The 24,218-nt window shown below is 43.7% G+C and overlaps 1 protein-coding gene and 1 pseudogene across 8 annotated transcripts in view; one reads left to right on the top strand and one right to left on the bottom strand.

The window, feature by feature from the left end:
* Positions 1-24,218, bottom strand: part of ADCK1 (aarF domain containing kinase 1) — a 163,783-nt gene that overhangs the window by 87,018 nt on the left and 52,547 nt on the right. The gene's annotated exons all lie outside the window — the stretch shown is intronic.
* On the top strand, positions 9,143-22,757 carry LOC133376088 (splicing factor YJU2-like; annotated as a pseudogene).

Genomic DNA, 24,218 nt, shown 5'->3' with positions numbered 1-24,218 from the left:
ACTGGGAACCTGTGCATGATATTCTACAGCAGTTCAAGAATGAGCTAGCTGCAGAATGGAAACAAGAGTTCACCTTAATAAAAGCCGAACTCAAAGACAAGTCATCTAAACTCACGGAGCTCATGAAAATGGCTGATGTTGCATTCGAACTGCGTATGCGACACAAAAATGCCATTAAAAAACTTAATTCCACCACTGCAGACTTACAATAAAGGGTGGAATCCTGGGAGGGCAGAAGCTGAAGAGAAAATTTACGGGTACGAGGAATTCCAGAATTAGCAGAGGGGGATAATATAAAAGCCTTTTTTCTCAACTTGCTATGAGGCTCATTGCCAGATTTAGACCTGGAAGAGAGAGACATAGAGCGAGTCCATAGAGCAATAGCTCTCCAAGACCCCCAGCAGGATGCTCAAGAGACATCATAGCTAAAATGGCACGTTTCTCTGTAAAAGAAGAAATCATGAAAGCCTCAAGAAATAAACAGGATTTACAGTATGGAGAAGCTAAGGTCCTCATATTCAATGACTTAAGCACAGACACTCTGCAGAAAAGAAGAAACTTCAAAGAAATCACTACCCAGCTTCGTGATGAGGGCTTTCATTACAAATGGGGCTTCGCATTCAAACTGATAGTCACTCATAATGGAGTCATGCATGTGGCCGCAACAATGGCAGAAGCCCGCCACATGCTTTGCAGCCTCAAACTTTGTGAGAAGACGGGACAAGACAGCCAGGTGAAAGAAGAAGACAGCGAGAATGATCACTGCTACGATGTTCTGTATGACTGGCAACATAAAACAAAGAAGAATAAAAAATCCAAGAATCCCCTGGGAGCAGCTGGACATAATCTAAACCAGTGGTTCCCAACCTTTATGAGCACAGGACCCCCTTTATAAGCTGAAATTTTTTTGTGACCCCCTCCCCCCAGGGAGGCAGGCTGGCTGCCAGGAAGGAAGGGGGAAAGCAGCCTTTCTGTGCAGCCTTTCTTCTTTTTGCTTCACAAAAAGCCCTCTCCTCTCATTCTAAGTAAGGGCGTTGCCAGTAGCGGCAATGCAAGGAGACGGGAATCTGTGATAGTAATCCCCTCTTCTTCCTGGTAGCTCCACCCTCAGCCTCCTTTGGCATCTGCCATGTATTTTATAGGCAGATGCCTGCCCTTAGTGCGCCTGAAAGATGCTCTGGCGCTTCAGCAAAAGGCCTCCCCTCTCGTTTGGAGCAAGGGGGAGGTGTCATCTGCAGCGGCAGTGGAAAGCAGAGTGTAGAAGGAGTGAAGACTTTTTAAAAAAATTAATAAATAATTCATTTCTTTACTGTTCACGGCCCCCTCTGGATTACTTCGCAGCCCCCCTGGGGGTCCCGGCCCCCAGGTTGGGAACCACTGATCTAAACTAAATACTGAAAGATACCATTGTGACCCGCTTCATAACACTATGCAATACTTGCAGAGCAACACAAATTTTCAAGATGTTTACAGGCTTGTAAGGGAGTTAAATAAGGTTTTTCCCCTTTTCTTCCTTGTTTTTTTTCTTCCTCTTTTCTATTTATATATATATAAATGTCACCACTGTGCATATATGTAGGTATGTATGTATGTATTTTCTCCCTCAATGTCTCCTGAATTGTCAGTTTAATTCAGGAACTTTTCAGGATCTCTTGTGGAGGGAGGGAGGAAGATGAGATTGTTTTCTCATTGTTGGTTATTAGGTTAACATTATAATGGGGAGGTTGAGGGAAGGGGATTTATTGACATAATTATAACCTGCAGGTTAACATTGAAATTTCAAAATCAAATTCATCTTGTTCATATAAGGCTCTGGAGAGTAGATTTTTTAATTAATGATCTATGGCGTTAAAATTTTGCTCTTGGGTTCTTCAATGAAGCGCAAAAGGAACTGGGGTCTCTTGAAAAGAGAGAACCCAGACATGTTAATGATACCGGAAACACACCAAAAGAAGAATCTGGAACACATGCCAATAATTCCCCACATGGGAGGTAGATGGTTCCAGTCTTCAGGCACGTTAAAAGATGCAGAGGGTCGATTTATTTTTATTAAAGGTTTTGTCAATGGTAAACCAATCACACTGGGCTCAATATACAGCCCAAACTGCAGTCAAAGAGAATTTTTATCATCCCTTCTGTGCCAACTTCAAGGTTTTAAAGAAGGCAATCTGGTAATTGGAGGCGACTTACATTTGGTGGTAGATGCTAAAATAGATAAAAGAGGGAAATTTCATTCACCAACACAGTCTGACTCAAAGAACCTAAAAGCTCTTTTTTCAAAATACAACCTGATTGATTCATGGTGTCTAGTGAATAACACCAGTAGAGATTATTCCTTCTTTTCAAACCACCATAAATTATATTCGGGATTGATTTTGTACTATGTTCCTCAAATTTAATGAATAACATCTTAATATCACATATGGGACCCATTTTGATATCAGATCATGGCCCAGTATATACAACATTTAATTTTTACACTGACTCACCACCATGCCCTAGCTGGAAATTAAATCCACTATTAATGCAACATACAGAGATTATAGATCGTATAACTATGAAAATTAATGACTTTTATCACCATAATACCCTCCAAGAACACCCAGAACACCTGTTATGGGATTCTTTGAAAGCAGTTTTAAGAGGGGAATTTATAAGTGAATCTGCACACCTAAAAAGGGAAAGGGACAAATTAAAAAACAACAACTTTTAACTGAAATAACAGAACGGTGGGGGGGGGAATAAGAATTCAGGCAACAATAAAGTATATAACAAACTAATCCAAAAAAGGGCTGAATTACAGGCCCTGGATATAGGAAAAATCACTACATCTATGCAGTATACAAATAAAAAATGTTATGAATTTGTAGATTAGAGCTCTAGATTGCTCGCCTCAAGATTAAGGAAAAAAATAGGAAAATGGTATATACGCTCTCAAAGCAGAAACAGGAGGAAAGATATATGACAAATCAAAAATTAGAGATGCCTTTAAAGAATTTTTTAACACTTGTATACTGCTACTGATGTACATCCAGAAATGATCCAGAAATATTTTCAAGAACACCATCTAAATACGCTAACCCTTGAACAAAATGACCTTTTTATGAGCCCCATTACATTAGAAGAACTAGATAAGGCTATTAAAAAACTTAAACCCTTAAAAGCCCCAGGAACAGATGGATTTACAGGTATGTTTCATAAAAAATTTGCAAGCATACTATCCCCACACCTGTTAAGATTATTCAATAGCATACTTAATGGTGAAAGTACCTCAATCCTGGAAAGAATCAAGGATAATCTTACTCTTCACACCGGACAAGGATTCCGAGACACCAGAATCTTACAGACCAATATTGCTTATCGACCAGGATGCCAAGATATTCACTGGCATCCTGGCCGATAGGCTAGCCACCTTCCTACCAAAATTGATACACAATGGCCAAGTTTATACGAAATAGACATATCAAGGACCCAATCCACTGCCTCCTTAATGCCACATACTATGGAAAACATTCCGGTAAACCATGTACAATCATCTCCCTTGATGTGCATAAAGCATTTGATAAAGTCAATTGGAAATACTTGTTTGATCTATTGCAGAAAATGTAATTTAGCAAAGGATTTATAGATGTATTACACAGACTTTATTCGAACAGCCAAGCAGTGATTAGGGTGAATGGCCAAGACTCAGCTCGCTTCTCCATACAACGAGGCATGAAACAGGGGTGCCCATTATTACCCCTGCTCTTTGCCATAGCCATTGAACCGTTCAATGTTTTAAATACTTATCTGTTTGTAAAAATTCAATAAAACTTTTTTTAAAAAACTGCTTTAAATTTATGATGTGGACGTGACTCTAGTATTAGGCTAATTTCTGTGTTCCTATATTGAAATTGGTTCAGGGGGGTCATTTACTGATCAGCATTACTGTGATGTCCCTGTATATATATGACTGTAAATATGGTAAGTGTGGGTTTATTAGAGTGTATATGGTAAGTGGACTGAGTGAGAGGGAGGAATACATGGGCTGGAATGCTGGAGAATGTTGTATTATGATTGGCTGAGCGCTTGAGTGTCTGAAGGTATAAATGAGAGGATGACCGTTGAGAGAGAGTTCTGTTGGTTGTTCAGTTCTGTTGGTTGATGAGGGAGGTTGGAGTTGGTTTTGTGAGTTGGATTGGATTTAGATGGGTAGTGAGGCAGGTTATTGACAGCTAGAAACATAAAGAGTAACGCATCTGATGAAACCATACGCTTGTTAAACTATACCTTTAAGTAATCTTGTTATTCCTGTATATATAAATAAATATTTCTTGGCTTATCAGAACGTCTGATCCTTGGCTGGGTTACACAGACCAGAAGCGTGGGCAGGGCATATACCAAGGTAGGGAAACAGTATCAATGGTGGCAGCGGTGAAGAGATAGTGTAACATCATCAAGTATTCAGAGGAACCCAGGACTGTATTCTTTATAGGCACAAAGATACAGGGAGGCTGTGGCCTGCAAGTGTACCCAGACACAAAGTAGCAATAAGCCAAGTGGAGACTAAGGCACAGTCTCAAGGCAATATTGTTTTACAGGAAGATCTGGTGGTGCTGCCTAGCAGTGAGATCTTGAGAGATCTTTGCTAGAGCCGGTGAGAGAACCATTTTGAGAGCAGGACCCTGAGGTGGGAACCTAGCAGGTGGTGGCCTGAGGTGGGATCCTGACGGATAGGGGCCTGACAAAGTGGTGAAAGCAGGTGCGAGCCTGACAGTTACTGCCGTGGAACATAAAGGATCTAAACATTTCAAGCACTGAAATATAGCACGGATTCTTGATGTTCATTCCATGTCTGAAGCCTGGGGCAACTGCTGCCCCCTCTCTACCCCTCAGCACAAAAAAAGATTTGGAACCAAGACTTGAACAGGAAGCAGGTGTGGCCACTCCTTCCACATATGGCTTAGGCAGAGCTCAAATTGCCCAACTGGTTCCTGAGGTTGTAAAGGAGAGGATGTGAAAAGGGCTGGCCTTACTAAGGGCCTGCCGCCTGCTGGGTGTTCTTGAGGGCCTAAATGGATTTCTGGGCTGGCTGAGCAATAGAAGCTGAACAGGACTGCATGACACCAGCTAGGCATGTAGGCATGGCCAGGCACACTTTAACAATGCCACAAGCCCCAATCTGCCACTGCCCTAGATTCAGATTCAGTTCAGAAACAAAGGATGAGTTTCTGGTGGTAACAAGATTCCTGTTTATTCTGTGACTGAGAGCCATTACGAAAGGGACCAGATAGCACAATGATATAGAGCCAGAGGCTTTATTAAAATTGGAGTGACACTGAGAAATGAGAAGCCCCCATTAATGTCAAAACCCCAAATATTGGAAAACATTAGTCATGTCCTAACTGACACAATATAGCCATGGAATAAAAGTAGTGATTATTGAGCTATCATTACTATTGATTGTCTGATATAGCATGTTTCAATTCTGCAAAATACTATTCATACTTAATCCCATTCACTCTTACAGCAAACCTGTAAGCCTTTAATAGTCCCATTTTACAGATGTGGGTGAGAGACAGTGACTTGCCCAGGTCTCTCACTGTTAAGATCTATGCAGGAAGCACTCCTGGTAGTGCTGCAACTATGGGAGATATGCTATGCAGCAACCCAACAGAGGGTTTTCTCAGTGGTGATGCCTCGATTATGAAATTCCCTCCCCTCTGCGATATGGCTTGTGATACCTCTTATGAGTTTTAGGTGCCGGTTGAAGACTCACATTCTTGCTTGTGCATTTGCTGGATATTAGTGCCTGTTTATTGCTATTGTTTTAGTTTTTCTAGTTGTTGAGAGCAATGTGATATATTTATTCCTGCTGCTTTTATATATATAGTAAGGCCCCACTCAAATGGCAGGTTAGGTTCCAGACCCGGGCCGAAAAGCAAAAACCACCAAAAAGCAGATCAGCTGTAGCGGAGGTCTGGAATCTAACCCGCTGATCGCACCGGAGGAGGAGAAGATCAGCTCTAGCACGCTACAGCTGATCTTCCCTTTCTCTTGAGTGCAGGAGTCTGATCGCGCTGGGGGAGGAGAAGATAAGCTGTAGCGTGCTACAGCTGATCTTCCCCTCCTCTGGTGCGATCAGCTGGAGTGCAGGGGTCTGATTGCCCCAAGGAGGACGATCTCCTGTTGTGGATGGAGCAGCGAGTTCACCTTAGGCACAAAGGAAGGATCTAATCTCAAAATGACTCAGTCATTGTGAAAGATACAGAGATGCTTGGCTACAGACAGCGCATTGAGCTCAGAAATGTGTCTAGCCGAGGTAATTGCCACTAGAAAAAGCACCCTGAATGACAGCAAATGGAGAGGAATGGCATTAAGAAGCTCAAAAGGTGGCCTCTGCAGTGCCAAGAGGACAGTTTGAAGACTCCATGAAGAGTATTTATGGACTGTAGGTGGGCAGAGGGCCATCGCTCCTCTGGGAAACCATCTTACCAGCGGATGGGAACCCGTAACTCCCAAAGGACAGAGGGACAACACCGATGATAGGGCAGAAACTTGATGCCTCAGGGTCACTGAAGATCACTGAAGTAAAGAAAAAGGTGAATGCCCTGGCAGTGAAGGTAGGCTACCAGGGCTACCATATTATTTGTAAAAACCCAGGAAGCAGAAGGTAGGCCAAAGGGCATTGAGTGGAATTGGTAGTGCTGCTGGTCGTAAGCGAAGCAGAGGTACCTTCTGTGTTGGGGATGAATAGACACATGTAGGTAGGCCTCCTGGAGATCTATCAATGCCAGATAATTGTTTCAATGGAGAGCCTCCCTGATGGATGACAGAGACTCCATCCTGAACTTCTGGTATCTGACAAACTGGTTCAGGAACTTCAAGTCAAAAATTGCTCTCCAGGTTTTCATTTCAGCACAATGAAGAAAGTGGAGTAGACTCCTGAGAACCGTTCTATGACAGGCACGTCCTCAACTGCCCCGATGTGAAGAAGATGGAGAACAGTGTCTGGTAGTGCCCAGCACTTTCAGGGACGACAGGAGAGGGCAAAAAACGATCCGGAGGAAGGCTTTCCAGCTCTATTGCATAGCCCTCCCAAACAGCTTGCCGTACCCATAAATCTGAAGTGACATGATCCCAATTTTGGGGAAACTGAAGAAGCTAAGCCCCCACCGGAGGGACTTCTGAGTCAGAACTGCCAAGAGGAATGTTGATGCCTGCTGCTCTTGGATCCAGAAGACACTGGGGCAAACCTGTTTCCAACTTGTGAATTGGATTTCCTGGAAAAGCGACTCCTAGCCCGGTTGTGCTGCCCTGATCAATACTACTGACCTCTTCCTGATGACTGATTGGACCGACAGGGCTGAAAGGACTGGAAGGATGGCTGGAATGATTGAAAAGATGGCTGGTAAGCAGCATACCAGCAAAAAGATCTGCGCTTATCCCGGAGCAAGGTGGCCAAAAACAGTTTCCGTTTTTCTTTAGGGTCCACAAGGACCTCCTGGAGGGCCTGTTCTCCGAATAACTTTAGACCCACGTATGGAGCTGTCGACAGGTTGACCCGAGCCTTTGGGTCAGCATCCCAATGACATAACCATAAAGCGCTGTGTGCCACAATCTGCGTTGCTATGGCCCTCGCGGAGAATTGGACTGTATCCAGCGTGGCATCTGCAATGAAAGCTGCCACCCTGTGAAGCTTCAGAAAGGTCTTGCGGAGTCTATTGGGGTCACTGTTAAAGTCCTGTGATGCTGGATCCAAAAGATCATTCAGTTGGACCAATGAGGCTCGTGCAAAAATAGAAGCCACACAGGAAGCCCTTAGTGCCAGAGCAGCTGCCTCATGGGTCTTATGGAAGGAAAAGTCAAGATGACACTGACATATTCTTGAACTGAGCATCGATTTCCTTAGGTAACAAGGAACAAGAAACCAGAGCAGAAATGGGACCGTCATGTCAGGAACTTTCAGCATATCCACAGAAGCCAGTTCCAGAGAGTAGAAACATGCTGCCAGAGAGGGTGGATGCCTGGTCTGAAGAGGAGCTTGCCACTCGGCCTGAGCTACCGGCTTAAGCATGTCAGGAACTAGAACAGTCACCACCTTAGGTTTGGGAGCCTTCAGAACCGAGGCTGCTCTGGAAGGAGCCGGAGGCGGGTCTGGCGATGAAGAGTTAATATCCAAGGCTGCTATAGACGTGCACAAGAGAGGTAAGAAGTGGTCGGCCTGGAACAGTCTGTGAGAAGCAGAAATTGCTTGAGATGGGGTATCCTCCATCCCTGAACCCGCACTCCACTCCTCATCCTCGCACTTGGGATCTATGAATGGATCCAAGGGATCTCTGGGTGACCTAACAGTAGCACTGCCTCTGGATGCTGTGAAAGGTTCAGGAGAAGCCGCATCCTCCTCCTGAGAGGAATGTCCCATAAACTCCCTAGACAATACTTGCTTGGGGCGCCTAGTTTCCCCCACATTGGTGACATGATTTGAGGAATCAGCTGGCAGCCATGGGTTGAGTCGAGGTGGGGGCCAAGAGCTCCGTGGATAGGGCTTCAATGAGGGCCTCCCTGATGTGGGTAAGGGCCTCAGGTGTAAGCTGGAACAGCACAGCAGCCTCCAGTCCTGCATGATGGAAAGACTGAGCAGATGGGAGAAGCAGAGACTGAGAACCCCTCTCATCAGCGAAATTCTCCATGTCTCTGCATGAAGAGGCATCAGAAGATGCTATGCAAGATGTGTCTGCAGGAGGCTCATCTTCTGAAAGAGAGTCCTGAGCGTGCCTAGTTGCAGTGTCATAGTGACTCTTAGAGTGACAAGCACAGGCCTTGCGATGGCGCCTAGACACTGGAGGAGCCTTTGCCAGTTTGGTAATGGCCATTGTAGCTGTCCCTGAGTCCCCTGAGGGTTCACCAGGCACAGGTACAATGCCTGAGTCCCCTGAACTAACAGCCATTCATGAGGCAGTGGCAGCCATAAGCTTCTTTTTAGTGGGAGCCGCTGAGGGAAACACTTCTAAAATGGTGGCCGTCCTCTTTTTGGTGGGAACAGTGGATGCTGCCGAGGCGAGAGGAACTAGCGCTACTGCACTGCCTGCTGACGCCTCTGCCCTTGCTCCAGCCCAAAGTTTGGATTTCTTAAGCGCAAGGCGCTGGATCAGCCTCCGCTATGGCGCTGGGGGAATCTCGTACTGGCAACACGGTCTCTAGGAACGAGGTGGGCAGGGACATGGCTGGAATGCCTTCAGCAGGCACTAGTTGCTTAAGCTGAGGGGAGTCATCCATAGCGGCCATTGCTCTCTCTCACGCAGACACGCCTTTCTGGGGTGCGGGGTGTGTGAACAGTGGCTCTAATTCAGCCAGGCTAGGCTCTGACTCCAAGGTGAAGCAGGCCCCTCTTTCCTGTTCCAACCGGCCCAAGTGGGGAAAACAGCGAAAGGGGGGGGACAGAGAATAAGTAGAGAAGGACAAAGGCTTTGAACACTAATGAAAACGTCTTTTTTTTTACAGACTAAGAAGAACGACAACCTTACTGTGAGAGCAAGGAAAAAGCCAAAAAGGGAAGACAAAAGGTAAGAAACAACAACGAAAAAACGGAAAGAAATTCAACCGCCTAGGTCGACGAGGCAGGAAAGGACTGAGGAGGTCACGTATGTGAGCCGACTTTCCTGGCTCTGGTCGCTAGGTGGAGCCACAACCCACTTGATGGACTATTATCCAGGGAGGAAATATCATTCTGATTACCTAGTGCTTATAACAACCACTTGGAGGTAGCTCTCTTACCTTCACTATACTCTTCTTCTGAGGCTCTCAGGGACATTTGGAAGGCTACTGATGGGAAATGGGCTGCTAGATTCTTTAGACTTTAGCTACTTCTTATGTTCTTACATGCACTTATTATCAGTTACTAGCTAAGAGTCCATCAGATTGGACAAAGAGGGAGAGAGGTGGACAAAGCTAGAGAGTTTTCTCCACAGTCACATTCCCTTTCCCATTCTCTGCCCAGTACTGAGGCCATTACCTTAGGCAATGTAAGTGGTGGGTCCAGAGCTACCTTCCCAAACCAGTGCACAAGGAAGGATCACTTCTCACCTCTCAGTGTCTGGGATGAAGCTCAAGTGAAACATAATGTCAGGAGACCCATGATCAATCTTGCAACATGTGTGTGGGCCACAGCTTGGAAGTAACTAGTTACAAGTTTTTTGAGTAATGAGTGGGTAATTCCTTTACATTTTGATTGTAATAGAACTAGGAGTAATTTTACTACTTTTGTGGAGTAACGTTTCCAGAATTACTTTTGGGCATTACTTGAGGGGGAGCAGGGGAAGTCTTCTGCTCCTCTGATTTGTGGATGAAAATCATGTGCCTCAAACTGGGCTTCTGTGCAGTGTCGCTCTTTCCTCATGCTCTGTGGATGGGCAGGAGGCAACGAGGGAGGAGGCGGAGAGTGAGATGGGGTGGAGTGGAGAAAACAATTATTTTAAAAAACGGATAGTGGTGGTGAAGAATGGAGTGCAGGGAAAAAGGATCCGGAGGTCAAGAACATGGATAAAGGAGGAGAAGGAGGCAGAACTGTGGAGGTGAAAGATGACAGTGTGTGTGTGTGTGTGTGTGTGCTGGGTGAGTGGGGGGGTTGCACTTGGTTTGGCGTGCAAAGATCTGAGTAGTTGCCTCAGCCTCCCTCCCCACCACCCTTACCAGCGGAGAGACCACCATTGCTGTCTTATGAATAAAAATAATTATTCTACTACCTCTGTATGTGTTTGTTTATTTTTAATGTTGTTTTAGGCTACTTAGATGTGTAGCAGCCAAGGCCAGCACCTTGTAGGTGGTTTTTTTTAAAGTAACTGAAATGTAATTGTAGTGATTACTCTGGAGGAAAAGTAAAGAAATCAGTTACTTTCAGAGCAATTGTAATTGTAACGGTAATTACTACTTTTTTGGGCCATGTAACTGTAACTATAATTTATTACTTTTTTAAAGTAATCTTCCAAGCTCTGGTGTGGGCATATTCCCACCAGTGAAAGGCAGATGGGAGGCCTGCAAATCTCATCAGAGCAGAGTCCCACAGGGACTCTCACCTGGCACGGGGAAGATTGCTTGTAAAAACAACCCATGAGAAAGAGTTAATCTGCTTGGCACAGTGGAGTCTGAAAATACCCATGTCATCTATGGGTTCAGGTTTAGGAGCACAGTTCACATGCACCATACCTTCAAGAAGTGCTAGTTCCTCCACCCACCCCCGCTGTCACCTCATATACACTGCAAAAGGGCGAGTTGAGAGGTACTTCTCTACAGAAAAGTGTATATGTCGACACCAGTTCCTCCTCTACTACTTTGCACTTGTTTTCTCAAGGAATTCTTCCCATATCTTTAAGCTATATGTTCTTTCTTTTTAAAAAACTTGTAAGTTGCTTAGAGACCTTTTTTGTGTAACAAGAGAATAATAAGAATAAATTGCACACTGCAAAATAATCAGATTAAAACCGCAGCGGGTTCCAAATTCCACCCAAGAATGCCAATATTATGTAATGCAGCCAGGTGCCTGGACTATATAATGGTAAATTAAATTTCATATGGACAAACCCAAGGTTAAGCTGGATGGATGGATGAGCAACAATCTGTACTACTCATATACAGTGATAGGACCTAAATTAACAGTTGACTCTTCACGAGAAAGAGCCAAATAGCTTCCTGGACAGCTCAACAAAAGCATCTGCTCAATGTACAGCTGCAGGTAACAAAGAAAACATTTTGTTAGGTTGCATGAATGCACCAAAGAGAATAATATTAAAAGAAAATTCCATCAATGCCATCATACAAATTGGTGATATAGTTGAATGCTGTAGTCATTTCTGGCTATCCCACCTCAAAGAAAAGCAATAGAAAACAGTCCAGGCACAAATGTTTACACATGAGGAGATGCTGAGACAAGCTGGACTATTTTATTTCGAAAAACAGAAGGAGGAAACATCTAGTGCTCATACAAGGATTTGAACCCAAGTTTCTCATGTCCAAAGCCAGCCCTGCACCTCATTAGATCTCCAACTTGCCTTTCCCTCTTAACACAAGTTGACTCTTGTAGAAAAAAGCACAGCAACCATTGTAAAGCCTAAGGGCCAATCAGGAAGCTTCCTTGATGGAACTTTCCAGTGCCTTCTCATGCCATGGCATATTTACTTTCTCACAGCTAACCAACTCTCCCCATTAGCAGGCTCCCACCTTTGGCCTTGAGCACTGCTTTCACTAGATAATGTAGGTGGCTTCAGCATGAGATCATGTCTCTGCTAATGAGAATAAGCTTCTTCCCAGCAATAAGATTTTATCCACAATTCTACATGGCAAATCCATTTTCTTAAGCCAAAGAAACTGGATTTCTTGACAGTGGCTGTTGGCTCAAAAATATTGGTGAGCCCAGATTATAAAAACTGCAGAGTAGAAAGGCTAATTTAAAAGAGGCATTCCCCTTTTTCTTACACATCTGTTCCAAGATGATGCCTGCTACCTACAACACATGTGCATTATGTAAAACCGCCTTCCCCAACCTAGTGCCATCCAGATGTTATTGGATTACAATCCCCATTACCCCCAGCTGTTGGCCATGCTGGTTGATGAGAGTTGGAGTCCAACAATATGTACAAGGCACCTGGTTGGGGAAGGCTGATTTTTTTAAAAGAGAAGAAAGTTTGCTCCTTGCTTCAGAAATATTTTTATCCCATGCAAATTCAAAATTAATAGATTAAATCAACTAAAACTCATTTGATCAATTGCGTTGCAGCTCTATTTAATACTATTGAATCATGATAAGTGTACGCCTAAAAATGAAGTGTATGAAGTAGCTCTAAACGCATACAGTCAAAATGGGAAGATTCTTCTAATTATTAAACGTTTATTGAGACATTTTCCAAAATACAATGACAACAAAAGATGTATGACATATGCGCAGAATGCTAAAATGTAGGAGCATTAGTCATACAAAACAAAATCCAGTCAAGCCCTTCCAAACAGCTCTCTTAGAGACATTTTACAAAACAGTAGCAATATTCAGTTAAAGATTATTGTATAGAACTGTCTGACGGTTAGTGATGCTAGAATGCTAATACTAAGAAATACAAATATTAAAAACAGTTGCTAGTTATCTTATGAATAGCACTGCAGATTTGATAGAGTAAGGAAAAACTCATTGTTCGGAAAGTAGGCCCTAAGAATAAAAAAAATTGTAATGCAATAATTGACTGAGGCTAAATCTGTCCTTGTTAATAAAATAAATAAATAAGTGGCTCCAAGTGTTAATCAGTGGCAACAATGGACTTGGGATCCAGCATATATGGCAGGGGGGCGAAACGTACCAACCAGCTCGTATTTTTCTTCTGAGTGGCACAGGCTCTAGACTATTTGATAGTTCATCCCTACATGAGTGGGAAAGGCAAGAACATCAGGAAATCACTAAAATACTGGCTGAGCAATATATGTAGGTCCTGATTTGGCTTATAAGCCAATGTTTCTACCAAGACACCACTGATTTTAGCAGCAGAAACAAAAACAAAAGAAAAAAAATAAGTAGACTTAACACTGGGGTATCAGAGTGATCAGTCAGGGAGATTATCTGGGGAAGAGCCGTAGCTCGGTGGCAGAGCATCTGCTTTGCATGCAGAAGGTCCCAGGTTCAATCCCTGGCATCTCCAGGTAGGGCGGGAGAGTACCATGCCTGACACCCTGGACAGCCACTGCCAGTCAGTGTAGACAATACAGAGGTAGATAGATCAGTGGTCTGACTCAGTATAAGTCAGCTTCCTTTCTCTTCCTGTAAGCAGGGAGGGGGCGATAATTGAGGAATAAGGCTGTTTGCCTGTGGGGGGGTGCCCATGTGCATGCAAGAATGGTCACACCCACAGCCAGCATGCAGCCCCCTAAGGGTTGGCCAAAGGTGAATGTGGTCCTCAGGCCAGACTAGGTTAATCACCCCTGGTCTAGATAATGCAATTTTATCTTGGCTTCAACACAAAATTAATTAAGGATCTTCTCCTTTACATTGTCTTTCACATCAACATATCTGAGTATTAGTTCAAGTTCAAGTTCAAGCTGGGATAACGTGCAGTTCTGCTCTCAGAACGTGGCTATAGCTGGTAAAGCAGCAGTGCAGACTTATATATTTGGGTTACATTTATTATTATTATTATTATTATTATTATTATTATTATTATTATTATTATTATTATTATTATTATATCCCACCCTTCCTCCCAGCAGGAGCCCAAGGCAGCAATTTGACTTAGAAAAGATTGTGGGAAACTCCAGATGGAGTCAAACATACTGGGAGAGTTGGCAGCCCAGTGGCAGATGGAATTTAGATCAGTAAAGATGTTTCTTTATAACAGAGCAGCCACTGGAGCAACAACAGGGTGCTTGGGTGCCTTAAAACAAAGGGACAGAAATGAAAACATAGAAAAGACTACAAGGACAATGACACTAAAAAATGAGATGGCAACATCAGTGTCAAAGCCAAAATAATAGAACACATTTAGTCAAGCCCAAGAAATCAAATGATTGATATAAGAATCATAACTGTTGTGCTATAACAAAAAGACAAGATGTGTTGGATTGGTAGCTTTTGTTTGCCTTCTTGTTCCTGGGCTCTGAGGATTTACTGGGGTTGAGCTATTAAGCTTTTCACCACAAACTTTTTTTTAAATAAATCTATGTTTTTAAAAAATTAAATTGCATCCTGCACAAACTTTATAGGGAATGTGCATGCATGCACACACACAATCCACAAGTGTACTCCTATTTGCCCTATAGGCATCCCTGGGACCACACTGCAGTTGGCATTTATGTGTTGGCAGAGCAAGTCTTTAAAACACAGTGTAATTTTGAATACATGTGTTGGCTAATCTTCTCAGGGTGTATAGATACAAATCATTCTGCCTCAAAGGAGGAGGTGGGATTATCTGGCCTTCAGACCCATTTCTGCACTACTGGTCTAAGATTCCACAATAATCTTGTGTCTAGGGCCATATCTATGCTATAAGCCTGTAATGGCTTTATACTGGTTTAACTGTCTTGGATTCCCCCAAAGAAACATAGGAAATGTAGTTTGGCAAGAACTTAAAGATTCTCTGTTAGGAATCCCTAGATCCCCAAACAGAACACAGTTCTCTGTGGAAAGGTAATGACCATAAAACCTGTTCCTCTATAGTGTAAAGGTGTCCTAAGAATTGACCTGTGCATTTTTTTCTACACAAAATAAGCTCTGCATAGGAGAAAACCTTGTATGTCTGAAAACACTTATACTATTTATGCAAAATGCCATGTCTATGGAAGTTACTCCACAGCAGGATACCTAAAGGCAACAAAATAAACATTGGCATCATCTTCAAACTGTTCAGTTTCTTTTTTACATGGAAATTATCTTTGTGTAGGGAAAATGTTGCATGGCTAACTTGTTTCACTCTAACAGTGTTTGTCTTGCTCTTAAAGCAATTCCATCTAGTCAGCCTCAGATGCAAGGGGTATATACAATAGCACTTTCATAGTGGTCATCCCCCATTCATTTAGAAAGGAGGCTGGTTGACCCAGGTTATTTCTGAGTCAGTTGGAAGCAGCCTAATTCTGATGGTTCAAACCCTAGTGACCATGAAATAACGTGGTAATGGGGAATGATCTGTTGGTGAGAACAAAATTTATACGACTAATCCATCCTGTTCCACTGATCTAAACTTGGAGGCCATCCTCCATTAACCACCATAGTAGCCCTCTAGGAAGATGGTAATTCATTTTATAGGCAAGTGTCCTGTTTTGGTTTATGATGTTTGGACCCACAAGAAACAGTTCCCTAGTACCAGTGTACAACACTCTAAACAGCTTGGAATCAAGTACCTAAAAGAGTGCCTCCCCCAATACCAACTATCTCAGGCCTTTGATCAGCAAAGGAGGACCTAATGGTGGTGCTGCTGCTGAATGCTGCCTGGTGGTACTGACTGACCCGTGTCAGGGCCTACTCAGTGGTTTCCTGTTTGTGGAATGCTGTCCCTGGTGAGTTGTGTCTGTCTCCTTCATTATTAACATTCAGGAGAAAGTTAAAAACATACCTATTCACTCAGGTATTTGATGGCTGAAAGAGACTGTTCCTAGCAATCTTGAAATTATTAACTGTGAGGGTATGTGACTATTTTTAAAATGTTCTTAATGTTTTTAAATGTTTTAAATTGGTTTTTATTTTGTTTTGTTTTATTTTGTTTGCTTGTTTCCCACCTTTGGGAGGAAAGGCAGGGCAGAATTTTAATAAATAAATAGATGGGGACTTGTGGTAGAGGTGGTTTTCTTCTCTCCTCTGGGTGCTTCTGCACCCTGGCCACATCCACATCCTTTTCTCCAAGGACTATGTTCATTTTATTTAAGCTAACCTTTCCTCAGGGTAGCATACATGGATCCCGCCACTCCCTCCCCCCATTCTAACCTCACCACAACTCTGTGAAGGAGGTCAGTGTGGTAAAAGATTGTGGTTGCTCCTGTGGAAGTCAGACATCATCTTCCTTCTTCTTCAGGCCCCGCAGAGACCTGAGCCAGTTCAGAGCATCCACGACTGAAGCTAAAGGCAGGGGCTCCATCTTTTTGTCTCTTCTTCAGGTAAGTGTTCATTTGTGCTGGTGAGGCACCAGATCTCACATAGGCTCATTCAAGGTAGGAGGTTTGGCAAGATGTCCCCAATCTAGCTGAAGACCAGCTAAAACATTCACGAATACAGCAAGGGCACAAAGTGTGCTGTTACATTAGTATTCCAGGAGTACCACTGTGTGTTGCACTCGAAATCAATCTTTCATGTTGTAAGTTATCACTCACACTATATTCAGGCTGCGAGTATCATAGCTTATGTAGCCAAACATCACCACCCAGGCTCAATAGCGATTAGCAGGCTCAAAGGAACTTAGAGGTTTACTTAAATATAAAACATATTACCATAAAGGGGTAACCCCACAAATAGCTCAATGAAGGGGAGAAATTGAAAATCAGAAAGAATGAAAAGGAATACCCTGAACAGGAGTACTCCACCCTGCAACACTTTGTTGCAGGTACTATTTGCAGTTTAGATATTGACTGAACAGCAGCCCCATTGCTGTGAATTAGCATCTCCATCAAATGCCTCAAGAGGGGCACAGGTCACCTTCGGGAACGTGTGAGGAAAATGCTTCTTGACTCTCCAAGGTCACTACCACTATCCAGACTTCTGCACTCATGCAGCCACAGCACCACAAACAGATGCCCAAACTAAACGTGTCACAGAACCCAGAGGGACAGACCAGGTCTGTGAACACACTAGTCACCCACAGCAAAGTGTTTCCATTGGCCACAACTGGAAGGGCAATGGATTGATCTGCCAATCAGTTGTGAAATCTTTTTGAAGCTGAATTTTTTAAAAAGCCCTCAAGCTGCTCCCACTACATTTTATAATAAAAAGGGGCAGGTTTTGATTAGCGTCATGTGCCCACATTTTCAGAAGAGAGAGGTGGAGATGCACTGGAACCAGCAAAAACAATGAGTGTGTTTCTACTGTTAGTAGCTGCCCAGGGCCTGAAGCAATGCTTGCAGAAAGCCTCTGGCCACCTTGCCTTGTTCCCTTTCTCCCTTGCAATTTGATGCACACACAGCTGGTGCTGATTTCCTGGCTCATGCTCCATCTTCATTTTGCTCCAAGCTTGGTCATTTGCGCTCTGATTATCTCTCATTACCAACGACCTTGCTGTAATGAGTTTTAATCTGCCTCGTATTAATTAGAAACATTTTCATTAGCCAACTCGATTTTGGGTAAATAGCTAATAGAAGTGTCTGGGCTGCGATTAGTTATCAATAGGAGTTGTTAAGGAGGAGGAGCAAAATATGTATAGGGAGCAGCTGTTCCCCTGTCTAAATCCCAATGAGACAACAATGGGCCCTTCTCACAAGGCCTCTTTAGAAAATCTGGGAAGCCAGGCCTATTTTTTCCCCTTTTAAATTATACTCAGAACATAATCCACTGGGAAATTCACCCCTGCAAGCCCCATTGAAATAATGGAAACTGCTCAAGAGCAAAGTAGTATTCCAAGTAGTGGCTGTGCTCCTGAACAACTTCCATTCATTTCATAATTTTCTGGCCAATGATATTCTCAGATGCATAGATGGAGTGGAGCCAGAGACTGAAATCTGATTCCAAAGTTACCAAAGTTACATTTAAAGCATAATTAAACCACGTGGCTTCCCCCCCCCCCCAAAAAAAATCGTGGGAACTGTTGTGTACCCTTCACAGAGCTACAATTTTAAGCACCCTTAACAAACTACTGTTGTCTTTGAAAGAAGCCATGTGCTTTAAATGTATGGTGTGGATGTGACATAAATCCCACTGAAACCAACTGAACTTTGGCCCAGCCAAACTTTGCTGCATTTATCATCATCAGAATGGGGGTGTCTAACCTGTGCCTGTTCAGACTTTGTTGGATTCCAGCTCCCAGGTCCAGCACCAGAAGGTGGCCAGGTTGGGAATTGGCTGAGGGCCCTGTAACTGACAGAGGGCTCTGCTGCTGGGCATGGGCATGGTGTAGCTCCCGCTCTGCAATCCATACTAGCATCAGGTCACTGAGCATGTGCCCCGTGCCCCAATGTTGGTGAAGATCACAGAGCGGCAGCCAACCTCCCAGGTAACACACCACCACCACTTGCACAGGCTGGTAGCGCCCGTATCGCTGCAACAGCATGCTACATGTGCATACTTGCCATCACCCAAGATGACAGCAGGGGCGTACACATGTCCCGGCCATCTTGGGTGATGGTAGGCATGCTCAGCATGCTAATGAGCTGACATGAATGGGCCTATTAAAGCCCTCGGTGGCGGCAGCAGCAGCAGTGGTAGTGCCATTGCCATCTTTGAGGGCCTGCTGCAGTATGGTGCCAGCCCTACCAACTCCCATCAATCCCAGCCAGCATGGCCAATGTCAAGTATGAAAAGCACCAGAGTCCAACAGCCTCTTGACGGCAACAGGTTAGCTACCTCTGTATTAGAACTCTGGATTTGTGATTGGAGAGTTTAGATTAAATCCTGGTCTCATACATTTCATTTTTCCTATGCAGAGAAACCAGCAAGTAAAACTTCTCATTTATATGATGCCTTTGTTTAGAATTATGGTCTCTACTGTCTCGAAAACTTAATTTGGATAACATCATTTCCAAAGGATGTTATCATTTCACTTCTATTAGGACCAAGCCATATGTGATGCAGGAGGTTGGTAATGCTGTTCCTATTTTCTTCTTTTTCTCCTGTGGAGATAATAGCAGGCTCAGAGTGTAAGAGATTTACACTGCAGAAAGGACACAGGAGAGAAGGGGTGAACACCCTCTCCCAAAGACACAATGTCTCCTGCTGTCAAAGTGGGACTGCTAATTAACAAAACAAAAAACCCCGAAGAAATCCTAATCATAGATTTCTTCTCTCCACATCACATTTAGCTCAGTCCTCAGTAATTCTTGCAACTACAATTGTCTTGTGTGCCACATTTTCTTAAATAATGGCTGCCACGTGAGGAACTGCTGGAGAAGTTTATGAATTAAAACTCAATGCCTTCTAAATCCCAATGCAGCTATCCTGCACTCCAGCAAGGATGGAAGGAATGGGGAAGCGTTGTTAGGCTTGTGCATGTTCCATGAAATGCAGAGTGTTGCCACTACCCTCCTCTCCCCAATGTAGCGGAGTTAAAACTGAAGCAGGATTAGAACAGTAATGTCATAAGAATATAAGAAGAGCTTGCTGGATCAGGCCAATGGCCCATCTAGTCCAGCATCCGATTCTCACCATGGCCAGCAAGATGCCTATGGGAAGCCCACAACCAGGAACTCCCCTCCCGGTTTTCAAAAGCATACTGCCTCTGACAGTGGAGGTAGAACATAGCCGTCATGATTAGCAGCATTGAAAACCTTATCTTCCATGAATTTGTCTAACCCCCTTTTACAACCATCCAAGTTGGTAGTCATCACTGCCTCTTGTGGAAGTGAATTCCATAGGTTAACTATGAGCTGCATAAAGAAGTGCTCTCTTTTGTATGTCCTGAATCTTCCAACATTCAGCTTCATTGGATGTCTACGAGTTCTAGTGTATGGCAGAGGGAGAAAACCTGAGCAAACATCTCAGTATCATGGGCCATGGGTCAAGTTTATTATAATATTTGTACCACATTGAGAGTGGGGTCAGGCAGCAACATTGCTCCATACAGAAGCCTCCTCTTCAGTGCAAGTGGCCACAGTGGACATGTCAATGAAATCTGGCTCATCAGCATTTTCCTTTATCTCCATGGTGTTCTTGTGGGTCACCTGAAAGCCCACTGCAGATCACAGTTTAAGAACCACTGCATTATATATTGATCCTCACAACCAAGGTCATTATTATTCTCATTATTCGTGTGGGGAACTGAGGCTGAGAGGAGTCTTAGTCAAGGCCGTGTACTCCTGAGTCAGATCACTCATGTGCATAAACCTCTTTACTCAGAGTCAGAGTCAATTCTGGTCACTTTAAATTTAACCTTATGGTCCATCCACCTGTAGAATTGATCATCTGGAGCCACTCTTTATAAGTAGTAGCCTCCTTTCAGAAAGCAATCCCAAATCCACATCCAGGATTGGTCCAGGTCAGTTGCACTACTGCTTTGGGGAACACTAGCATGGCAAATGGCAGTCATTTAAGGGGGAGGGATACAGTACTGACATCATCCCAAGTTCCTTCCTACTATGGTGGCACAGAACCTCCCACAGATTGCTGCCAACAACTGTACAGGGTAAAGGTCCATACATTTCGGATATTCTTGTTAGCTGACGAGGCTCAGCTTTCTTGCTTCTTGCTCCACAGAAGTAAAGTAAGTTAATTCCTTTAGCACTTGCCACCTGATGAATTTTACAGGGGATCTGTGGTACATGTGGTATGTCTGTATCTGTGTTTGTCACAATCCCTCTCCCTCTAACACAGGATACTGATGCTTCATCCCAGCACCAAACAGAAAGGCAGTATAAAAAAATTGGTGCCTGAGTTTGCTTTTTCCTCTCTTCCCTCCCTGTCCCTTTTTCCTTTTGCATCATGTATTTTAGCTTGTAAGCCTCTAGTCAGGGACTGTAGTTTTAATGGATTGTAGTTTGTTTTAATTGATTTTGGTTGAAAATCTGGGTACAAATGCTGTAAATAAACAAACAAATATTCTGGACAAAGTACTCTCTATCCCCTCTTGTCCTGCCAGTGACTTTTAAAAAACTGTTACTCCTCTGGCAGAGTATACTGGAGGCTTTTGCTGCTGGTCACTAGAAGTAAATTTCTGGCCTACCATGTTTGTAGATCCCTGGTGGGAAGGGTTGCCTGTGAAGGCAGACCTAGCCTACTTCAATGCATTAGCCTTCTGCAAAGACAGCAATGCAGACACTGCCCAGGTCTTACTTACGATGGCAACTGAGAACATTTGTTCATTCCCTCTCTTTTATCGTAGCCTTTCAAATATTCTGATCTCTGGGAACCCGGAATCGTCCTAAAGTTTAGCCTACCTACCATACTTTTCAGCTGGCATACATGGGACTTGCCTTCAAGACTATTATCTTTATTGCTGTCCTCATCTCAGAAAGGCATAAAGGGTGGGAGCATTTGACCTCCCCTGTTCTCTAGACAGAGGATCTGTCATTATGAAAACCACCAATTGGTATAAGCTCAGCTAAAATTAATGTTGCTGAAACGTTAGAGGACAGAACAGAGGGTCATTTGCACAATCTCTCCAATTAAGGGCAACCTATGGACCGAAATGGATTTCCAAAAATGGGATAATATTACCTCATGTTAGGAAGGAGGCTAATAATGCTGATTGACGAGTCTAGCATGAAGTCTCCTAGTGCCTCATGGCTGCAGAAGTTATATATGTTGGCAGCTGATGAAGGCGGAAGCTGAAACGTTTTGTTAATATAATAAAAACCTCTGTCAGGTTAATCACAATTACGTTCATATCAGAGCTTGGAAAAGTTACTTTTTTGAACTACAACTCCCATCAGCCCAATCCAGTGGCCATGCTGGCTGGGGCTTATGGGAGTCGTAGTTCAAAAAAGTAACTTTTCCAAGCTCTGGTTCATATATATATATTTTAGGTGATTAACGGAATCCTTATAGGGATCCAGAGCAAGCTTGAGTGAAGTTCTGTTTGCTGAACAACCCAATGAAGGTTTTGGAGAACAGGACCAAAGACTCCAAGCTCGAGATGGAAGTCCTGGAGAACCTGCAGGAGCTGAACCAGCACCAGGCCCACGTGGACTTCGAGTCCATGCTGCAGCAGCACCAAGCGAACGAGGAGCAGCAGAGGCCACGGGCGCTGGAGGAGGACGAGCGGGAGACCAAAGCTATGCTAGAACAAGTCCAGAGCAGGAAGTTGCTGCAAGACTCCGATTCAGATGAGGACTCTCCTCCTGGTCCTGCTAAATCGTTTGCAAAAGCAAAGCCTGCAGACATCCCGTGAGAGGACTCAGAGCCGCAAGCAAAGAAGATGAAGGTGGAAAGCCGGGAGAGGAGCGTCGGGAAACTCTCTGACAAGACCAAACTCTCCGGGCTGGTGACAGCCAAGAGGAAGCTGGATTTGAGCGTGGCAAATGGGGCGGACAGTTGGAACATGCCGCCGGGCCCAAGTGCCGGGAGTGCAGACAAGACCTCTGTGGATACCTCTCTGGCTTCCCGCTCAAAGGCGGGCGCCTCTTCCCTCAGCCTCCTGGGAGCATATTCTGACAGAGAGGACAGTAAAAGTGACTGACCACCCCTGGTTGAGGGAGTGAGTAGCCTGTGGCTATTTATTATTATTATTATTTATATGCTGTATTGTACGTCGCTCAGAGTGGCTGGGTAACCAGCCAGATGAGCGTCTAACAAATTGAATGAATGTTGCTTTCAAAACTGTCTTTTATATATATATAAATAATTTCAAGGCAATTGAAAACAATAATAAATCTGACACCGTGCCAAAGAAGAGAGAAAAGAATATATCTTGGAAATGAGCCATAGGGAACACACATTCGCAAAACCATCCTGGGCTCCTACTGGGAGGAACGGCTGGATATAAATCAAATAATAAATAAATAAATAACCAAATGCTAAAATTGGGCACCCAGCAAAGTCAAATTTATCACAAGCAGGAAACAAAAATGCAAGTTATATCCTCAGCAAATTTTCTTTGATTAATACAAGGGTACCTGACATTTTGGGCCTTGGCGGCATGTTTAGAAATCTAAGAAACTGTTATCGCACATCAGTGAACACAGATGTCTAATCACCAAAAACTGGTTTTACCTAGAAATCTGAATAGCTGAACTCTTGGACATCTGGACAGTAGAGAGACTCAACACTTCTTTTCAGCATGTGAGGAAAAAGGCTTCTTTCAAAGGGCTTTTGTTTTGACCTGAACCTCCAATTATGGTAAATACACAGATATGATGTAAGGAAGAAAAAAGCAAGGAATTTCCCCAGACACTCACTTCTGATAGGATACAAAGTTCCAACATGGCACATCTTTGGCAATAGCTCTGAAAGACTATGCAGTGGGCTTAATTCTATTACTTTAACCAAAAGGACAAAGATACAGCAACCGCCACTAAAGATTCAGTGGTTGTTGTCAGGCTATGGCATTATTTGATTGCAAGTCTTGTTCCGTTTCCCAATATAGTATGGCATCACATAGTTTAGAATGAGTGGGGCAACCCGATGGGACCATGTGTTACCAGTCCTGAAAGCACTGTACTGGCTGCAGGTGAGCTACCCGGTCAAATTCAAGGTGTTTGTATGGTGGTACTAAAGCCCTAAATGGCTTGGGACCCAAGTACCTGAAGGAGTACCTCCCCTAATATCAACCATCTCAGGCCTTACGATCAACAGAAGAGGCTTTGCAAAAGGTGGTAGCACTGGCACTGTTGGTGATGCTGACCCCAGATGCTGCCTGTAGTTTCCCACTTCCAAAACGCCCTGCCTGGTGAGATACGTCTGTTTCCCTCGTTAATAACACTCAGCAGGAATTTTAAAGTATTCCTACTCACCCAGGCATTTGATGACTGACAGATACTGTTCCTGGCTACTTTGAAATGAGTAGATGTGAGGATACATGACTGTTTAAAATGTTCTCTGGGCTGTTGTTTATTTCATTGCACTTGCATTGTTTTGCTGCTTCATTGTTTGCCAATCTGGGCTTATTTGGGAGGAAGGGTGGGTTACTAAATAAACAAAC

This window comes from Rhineura floridana, chromosome 2 (genome assembly GCF_030035675.1).
Source record: "Rhineura floridana isolate rRhiFlo1 chromosome 2, rRhiFlo1.hap2, whole genome shotgun sequence".
In the NCBI taxonomy this organism is placed as follows: domain Eukaryota; kingdom Metazoa; phylum Chordata; class Lepidosauria; order Squamata; family Rhineuridae; genus Rhineura; species Rhineura floridana.
Note: the sequence above shows the minus strand (reverse complement) of the source record. Positions and strands in the feature narration are given on the sequence as shown.